Genomic DNA, 8488 nt, shown 5'->3' on the forward strand with positions numbered 1-8488 from the left:
CTAAATTATAGTTCATATCGATCAACATATTTGCTTCCATATTGACAGACATTTAAGTTGTTTCTATCTTTTCCCTGTTATAATCAATGATGCAATAGACACCTTCTTTTGTATTTCATTGTACACTCGTCTAAATATTTCTGTAGAATAATATCCTAAAACATCAATAGCTCAGTAAATTTTTTTACTCTGAAGGTAATTTTGGCAAATTACCTTCCAAAGTGGTGGCACCAGTCTACCCTCTGGTCATCCCCATGGGAGAGTGCTTCTTTCACCATACCTCCTCCAACAATGGACAGTATGAACTGTTTTCATCTTTTATCTGTTGTAAGTGAGGTTTAGTGTTTCCCATGTGTTTACTAGCCAAATATATTACTTCTTGTGAAAGTTGTCTCCTAATTATTGCTCATTTTTTCATTGGTTCATTTAAATTATTTTTATTTATTTGTAGATGCTATACTATACAATGGATATTTTATGAAATTTTCAAATGTTTTAGTTTTGTCTGATTATTAAAATAATACATTTTACTTGTAAAAAAATTGGAAAATGATGAAAAGTAACAAGGACAAAAGAAAATTTATTTAATCCCGCCAATTAAAAACAAGTATTAACATGTGATGTGTATTTTCCACATATATAATTAAAGAAACAAATCATTAAAGAAAATATATGATCATTGGGAAAATACAGAAAACTTGAAAAATATTAAACACTATGCAAGTCTATCATATTTTTAACCTAATTGAAATTATGACATGTACAGTTTCATATTCTGCTTTATTGCTTAACATTGTATTGTAAACTTGTCCCCAGGCCATTAAAAATTCTTCCAAAAGTGTAATGAACTTTTTAACAGCTTTATTGTTAAATAATTAGCAGAGTACAAAGTTCACCTATTTAAAGTGTACAATTCAAGATTTTTAGTATATTTACAGAGTAGTGTGACCATCATCATAATCAATTTTAGAATATTTTCATAAACCCCCCAAAAAACTTGTACCCACTAGCAGTCACTCCTCATTCTCTCCCCTCAACCTCCCATCTCCCAGCCCTAGGCAACAACTGATCTATATTCTGACTATAAATTTGCCTGTTTTTAATGAACTTTTAATGCTGGCTTATTTGTTCCTACCTACCACTATGAGCACAGATACCTTCTGGAAATCCTCCAGATGGTATGTGCTCAGGGAGTATAAACTTATGCTTAATACAGTAGAAATTTTATTACATGGTATGCAATTACATAGCTTTGAGTATGCCATAAGTCAAATCCTGTCCTGAGCCAAAACAGCTGCTCACATCTGAGGGCTCAAGTCTGGCATATTAGTCAAAGCTGGAGGTGATGAAAAGGAAGTCATCCACCCACACAAAAGTGGTCCTGATTTACCCTGAAGTTCACCTTGAAGTAACTCCCTCGTTTGCCCCCAATTCTTTCTATAAAAGACCTACCAAGTCTTCAAAGTCCATTTCAAATGCTATCACTTCCTCCTTAAAGCCTTTCCTGACTCTTTGGGGGTTTACTCCTTCATTTCCCTATGGTTTTATATATTTTAACTCCTAGTTATGGCACCTTCCACATACCAGGCCCTTGGCTGGGCCCAGAATCACAGAGATGAAACCCATAGTACAAGACACAGTATTTGGATAGTGGCATCCAGAATGTCGACTCTGGCTACAGACTGCATAGGTTTGATACCCAGCTCTGCTTCAAATTAGCTATGAAGCCTCATGAAAGTTATCTACATTCCCTGAGCCTTACCCTTGGCATCTGTAAAATGTGAATAAAATTACCTTCCTCATAGCCTTCTTATAAGGGTTAAATAAGGGGGACAATCCCTGTAAGGAACCATACACAAGCCTGGCATAAGTCAGTAATTAAACCTTTTGGTGAAATGAATTGGAATTAAATTGAAAGTCCATTCAGGAGAAGGGTAGGGGGAAAATTTTCAGGCCCACTCTGCCAGGGATCTTCCTAGGCTTTGGCATATCAGTGTCTCTTGCTCAACTCTCCAAGCTGTGGGTAGAGAGGGTGGGCGTAGGAAACTCATGAAATTTGGACAGTGTGCGTGTGTGTGTGTGTATGTATATATATATCACTTCCACCCACTCACAGTAACCACAACTGTTTCACTTACTTTTTGTTTTTTCTTGTCACCTTAAGAACCAGAGCTCAAGAAACTTTGGTTTTTATTGTTCAGTCAAAACAAGAGCTGGTAGCATACACTTATTTCATTTTTTGTTTGTTTCCTATTCTGTGTACATGCACGTAACCAATGGCTCCAGTCTGGATTTTCAAGTACATTCTTGGGTGTGCCAGTAGACTGATCATTTCTATTGGCTTAACATTTTAGAGAGAGAAACTGGGGACCAGTAAGGACAAAGCAGTTCCACTCTGCCCACTCTAGAAGGTACCTCTTCCAAATACATTTCTGAGGGTAATTGAGCAGAACCTACAGAATTCGGAGATATAGCAGCATCAGTGGCAGTGTGATGTACAGAATAGGAGTCCCATTGCTTCTATTCCCATGTGGCTGGTCCCAAACTATCTTCTGCTAAAAATAGCCTCTCCCATTCAGCATTTCTTGAGTTCTATTTGTGGCCTTATCACTGTCCTGGCCATCCTCATCTACCACATGAACAGTGTCTCTGCTTTCCACTTAGCCATGATTCACTATGACATGAAGCCAAGTCTTAGTCACTCTTTTACTCTTTCTACTCTGATTTCACTGCCACCATCCTACATTTATTCATTTGTTGCAAAAGCATCCAAACTGGTTTCCCAGCTTCTACCCTTGCTCCTCTATAGTCTACCATGGAGAAGCCAGGGACATCCTTTTATTTATTTTGTTGTAGTTGTTGTTGTTTATTGAAATATAACATACATACAGAAAAGTACACAAATCATACATGTACCAATCATTGAATTTCACAGAATGAACACATCCATGCAACAGCACTCAGATCAAGAGACAGACCATTACCAGCACCCTGAAAGGAGCCCCCATGCTCCCTTAAAGTAACTCCACCCCCTTCCAATGGAAACTATTATCCCTCACTTCTAACACCATAAATTAATTTTGCCTGTTTTTGTAATTTATATAAATGGAATCATACTCTATCTACTCTTTGGTCTCCAGCTTCTTTTACTCAATGTTATGTTTGTGATATTCAACCATATTGTTCTAACAGTTGTAGTTGGTTCACAAATCAGATCATGTTAATCCCATGTTCAGATACCTTCAATCATTCCTTATCTCAGAGTAAAAACTAAAATATTTTAAATGATCTATAAGACTCTACATAATATACTCTCCCCCAACCATCCCCTTTCCCATCACATCCTCTACCAATTCTCCCCTTCACTCACTCTGCTCCAACTATACCTACTTAAATATGCCAGGCATGATCCCTCCTCAGGACCTTTCCACTTGCAGCCCTCCATTCCTGGAATTATCTTTCCACAGATATCTGCCAAGCCTGCTCCCTCACTTTATTCAAGTTTCTGTTCAAATGTCACTTCCTCAGAGAGTACATGTCACCTTATTACTCTCTGTATTAGATTTACATCACTGCCATAACAAATTACCACAAATTTAGTGGCTTAAAACAACACAAATCTACAATCTCACAGTTCTAGTGGTCAAAAGTCTGCCATAGATCTTACTGAGCTAAAATCAAGATGTCAGAAAGGGCTACATTCCTTTCTGGAGTCTCTAGAGGATAATCCATATCCTTGCCTGTCTCAGCTTCTAGAGGCCACCCACATTCCTTGGTTCATGGCTCCCTTCCTCCATCTTCACAGCCAGCAATGTTGTACCTCTCTGTGCTTTTTTTCCATAGTTCCATTTTCTTCTAACTCTGAGTCTTCTGCCTCCCTCTTCCACTTTTAAGGACCCTTGTGATTACATTGATGCCACCTGGATAATCCAAAATAACCTCTATGTTAAGGTCAGTTCATTAGCAATCTTAACTCCATCTATACATTTAATTCTCCTTTGTGATGTAAACTAACATATTCATAGATTCTTGGAATTAGCATGCAGACATTTTTTGGGGTACAGTATTATTTCTACCACGCTCTCCATCCCATAGTGCTACCTTATTTTAACTTCATGGTACTCATCACCACATGACATATTATATACAATATACATATTTTCTAGTTAAACATGCATGTAATCAAAAAAATCAAATAGTTCTATGATGCTTGTTAAAACATTTCTCTTTCCTCAGAGACAATCATTTTCAACTGACTTTTTGAAGGTTTTGACTCAATAACTTTTATTTTATCATATAACATGCTTATATTATAACATGCTTATATCACTAATCCTTCTTCTATCTTCTACAGAAGATGAGAATCTAGCTCTCATTTGCCCCCCACCTCCATTCATCCCAATCCTGCAGATACACACTCATGCATATTTCTCATATTCACATTCTCCCAATAAATTCATAGATAATTTTGATGGTAAGAGAAAGATTCATTGTTTATGTTGCTGAGGCTTCATGACTGAGCTATATAATATATAATTTTACTTTCCTTTTCCATATTTATTTGTTTGATTCTTCATTTAATATCTATCTCTTTCCACTAGAAAGTAAGCTCCTTGTCTGTTTAGTTCATTACTATATCCCCAGTACCTGGAACAGTGTCAGAAACATTGAAGGTACATAATATGCATTTGTTTAGTACCTACTATGTGCCTAGTCTCATGCTTGAGCTCTTTTATCAGAACCTTGTAAAGCCAAACCTAGCAGGGCCTTTAATGATGAATTAGGACTGTGATTTTCAAATCATTCAAGTCATAGACCTCTTTCAGGCAAATGACATGTTAGAATCCCAATAGATCTAGCAGACAAAGTCAGAGTTGTTCTGGTTAATTTGCGTTTGGAGAGTTGAAACCAGTAGTATGTGGGTAAATATTTAAATATTTAAAATATTTAAATATTTTCTCTGAAAGAAAAAAGAAGTCCTGGCTTATGGCATTTGCTGATTTTCATGGTGTAAATATTCCCACCATGGCTAATTCCAAACTACTAATATGATGTCACAAAACACGGATTTTGGAAGAAATGTACACAATCAGCTCTCAGGATTCAAGTTGGCTCCAGCGTTCCATTGGTTGGAACAGTCACCTAAACCTCACTCTCCCCATCACCTCCTGATTTCCCCCTACGATGACACCCTTACAGGACACATAGGGATCCCAAGAATATAGCTTAAAGGTCCATGGGTGAACATGACATCTTTAGGGTACAGATGCTAAAACTGAGGCCCACACAAGGGGATGAACCCAGGCCTCCTAATGCCCTCCCCAATGCTTTTTCAATTGCACTATGCTGCCGATAGCTTAATTAGTCTCCCCTTCCACTGCCTCCAATTTTCCCACCATACTCCATTGGTATTCTATCAATGGATTTGGCCTTAAAATACTTCTTTCAGCAGCAGCAAGTCCCAACTCCATTCTAAAACTTTCTATGGTTCCCATAGAAGGCTATAAGGTCAAGTTTAGGCATCTAAGCTTGGTTTTCAAGACCCTCCACAATCTGGCCAAGCTTTTCCTCTCCCTACCTTTCTATGTATACCCCAAGCTAAAGTCTAACTGATTTTCTTCCTCTTCACTAGAATTCTTCTTGCCCTTGCTACCTCTAGGCTTTGGTTCTCTCTCTCTCTCTACCTCTTACCTGGAATTCTTTCCCCATTCTCTTTGCCTAGCCAATGCTAACAAAATCTTAGGTCCCAGCCCACTCTCCAGCTCCCCTGGGAAACCTTCTTAGACCACTGAAGTCCATGTGGTTTGTTACCACCTCTGTACTCCCATTGTACAAATGAATTTCTGTCATTTCCCTGCCAATTAGTATGTGAGACCTGTTATTGTTAGTTTACTTTTAAAAAAATCGGACTATCTTTCTATGTATCTTTGGGTTAATGTTTATATGTGTGTTTGTGTGTTTATACGTGTTTATATGCTTATATGCATGTATTGTGTGCTTATGTTCTTCTTGGGTGTATCAATCTGTGTTTCAATGCTTATTTTTGTGTGTCCATGCACATGTGTGTGTATATTTGTGTGTCTATGTGACTGTATTGTGTGTCTATGTGCTGTGTACTGTGTATCTATACATGTATATTTTGTGTGTCAATGTGCTAATATTTTATGCCTATCACTATGTTATACACATATGTATATCTATAAGTGTGTTTATATGTGTCTAGATGTATCTATGCATCTATGTTTATATGTGGTATTTGTGTATTTGTGAGTGTGTTCTTGAGCAGGACCTCTATAGATTTCCTCTTTGCACCACCACTTCCCTCCAGCCCAGCCAAGCCCAAGGTATGCATGCATACAGGAGGGTCTCAAATAATGTTTACATACTGATGAATTGCTCTAATCTTCCCTTTAAACCTTTTTCTAGGAAGGTGGGCTATGGAGGTGGAAATAGGTAAAGTGTCACAGCAACCTCTGGATATTTGGCCCCAAAGATACGGGTCATTTACTCTACTGTTCAACTAAAATCTATGAGCTCTTATGACATATACCATCGTCTCAGGAAGCATTGGGTTTGAAGATAAGGAAAAGGTGAACTCCCTGGATTAAGTCAATTATGCATCTCTCTCTCCTCTCCTCTTCAATGATCTCATCTTCTTGGTTTAGCTCAAGTATAGCCCTAGGGAATGGAGGAGAAAAGCTCAGGCTTTGGAAATAGATCAACTTGAATTGGAAATCTCTCTTCTGACATTTACCATCTGTGTGACTGTGGATAGGTCCTTTGGTGTCTCTAGACTTGAGCTTCCTCAAGCAGAGAAAGGGATTCATAATCTCTTCCTTGTAAGCTAAGGCCTAGGGCTAATGTGCCCAGTCCAGAACAGGAGTTCTACAAATGGTAGTTTTTGTATCACTTCCTCTGTAAAGTCTTTCTGCATTATTCACCCAGATGTTGTCTGAACCACAAGGTTTAAAGCTCAATTGATAATTAACCTTGTATCAGTGAGTACATGTGTGTGTGCCCATTGGTGTGTCCATATGTGTGTATCTTAACTATCTATACTAAAATCTCACTAAGCAAGGATCGTATCTAACACTTCTTCTCTCTCCCTTACAACATCCAGAAAAGGTCTGTTAATACTTTATAAGTGGTCATTAAAGGTATGAAGGAAGCAGAATAGTGTGGTGCTTAAGAGTACCAATTATGAAGACACACAGATATGGGTTTGGATCCTGTCTAGGCAGCCTCTATACAGGTGAGCAATTTCACTTTCTGGGCCTCAGTCTCATTTGTAAAATGGTGACTTATTTAATTCATTCATTTAAAAAAATATTTATTATATTATATGAACAAATTTATTCATTCATTTAAAATATTTATCTATTATATGTCAGGTACTGTTCTAGGCACTGGAGATATAGCAATGAGCATGAAATACAAAATTTCCTGCCTTCATGAAGCATACATTCTAGAGTGGGAGACAGACAACAAACAAGTAAACCAGTAAGTCAATATGCCAAGTAATGGTGAGTTCCACAAAGAAAAAGAAAAGCAGGGTAAGGGAGTAAAGAGTAACAGAAGAGACACAGAGCAAGTACAACAATACCCATGTGAGGGGTTCTAAGTATCAAATGAAATAATCCATGTAAAGTGCTTAGTACAGTGCCTGGAAGAGTAAGGATTAAGAAATAGTAGCTATCATTGTTATAGTTGTTATTGTATATATAGTGTAGTTTGATTTTTAAAAAATCTGAAAAGACATAAACATCAAGTCTAACAGTGCTCATGTCACAATTGGGGAAGCTGAGGTTTAGAGAGATTTAGCTTGCCCAAAGTCTCAGAATGAAGTAGACGCAGAGCCAGTCCTATCTCTGGGCTTCCTGACTTCCCCATCAATGCTCTTCTTGCTCAACAGGGTTACTGAGCCCACTGTATGACTAGAAGTCTTCCCCAGAGAAATGTTGTGCATGTTCCCTAGAACATTTCTTTATGTTCTGATCCAGGAGGTCCTAACGAGAGGCAAGATGCAGTTCAAAAAATATGCAGTCACCAGGCCAGACAGAAATTGACATCAGTTTAATGTGGCATGGGCTTCCAGCTCTTTATCATGAAAGTGTATAAAGGAAGGTGTGTGTGTATGTGTGTGTGTGTGTATGAGTGTGTGTATGTGTATCGTGGTAGTGGTTGTAGGGTACTGTTTAGAAAATATAAAATGAGGGCTCACCAAGTTCAGGGTGCCCTGAGTGAGGACCCAATGGGAAAGAATGACTAGATGTTCCAGTGGGGTGGACTGAATGAAGTAACCAAAAAGCAAGGGACAACCAGACAAGAGGGCTTGAATCTGAGAAACAGAAGGGCTTAACAGAATTCCATGTGATAATGCCAGGGCCTGAAATGCTGGAATCTCCTCTTAGCCCTTGCACAGCCCCAAATCATCTGTATGTAACCAACCCTTGACAAGCATGTGGAGGAGATAATGTCTCTCTTTGGC

This window comes from Ceratotherium simum, chromosome X (genome assembly GCF_057802395.1).
Source record: "Ceratotherium simum simum isolate JZ-2026a chromosome X, ASM5780239v1, whole genome shotgun sequence".
NCBI lineage: Eukaryota > Metazoa > Chordata > Mammalia > Perissodactyla > Rhinocerotidae > Ceratotherium > Ceratotherium simum.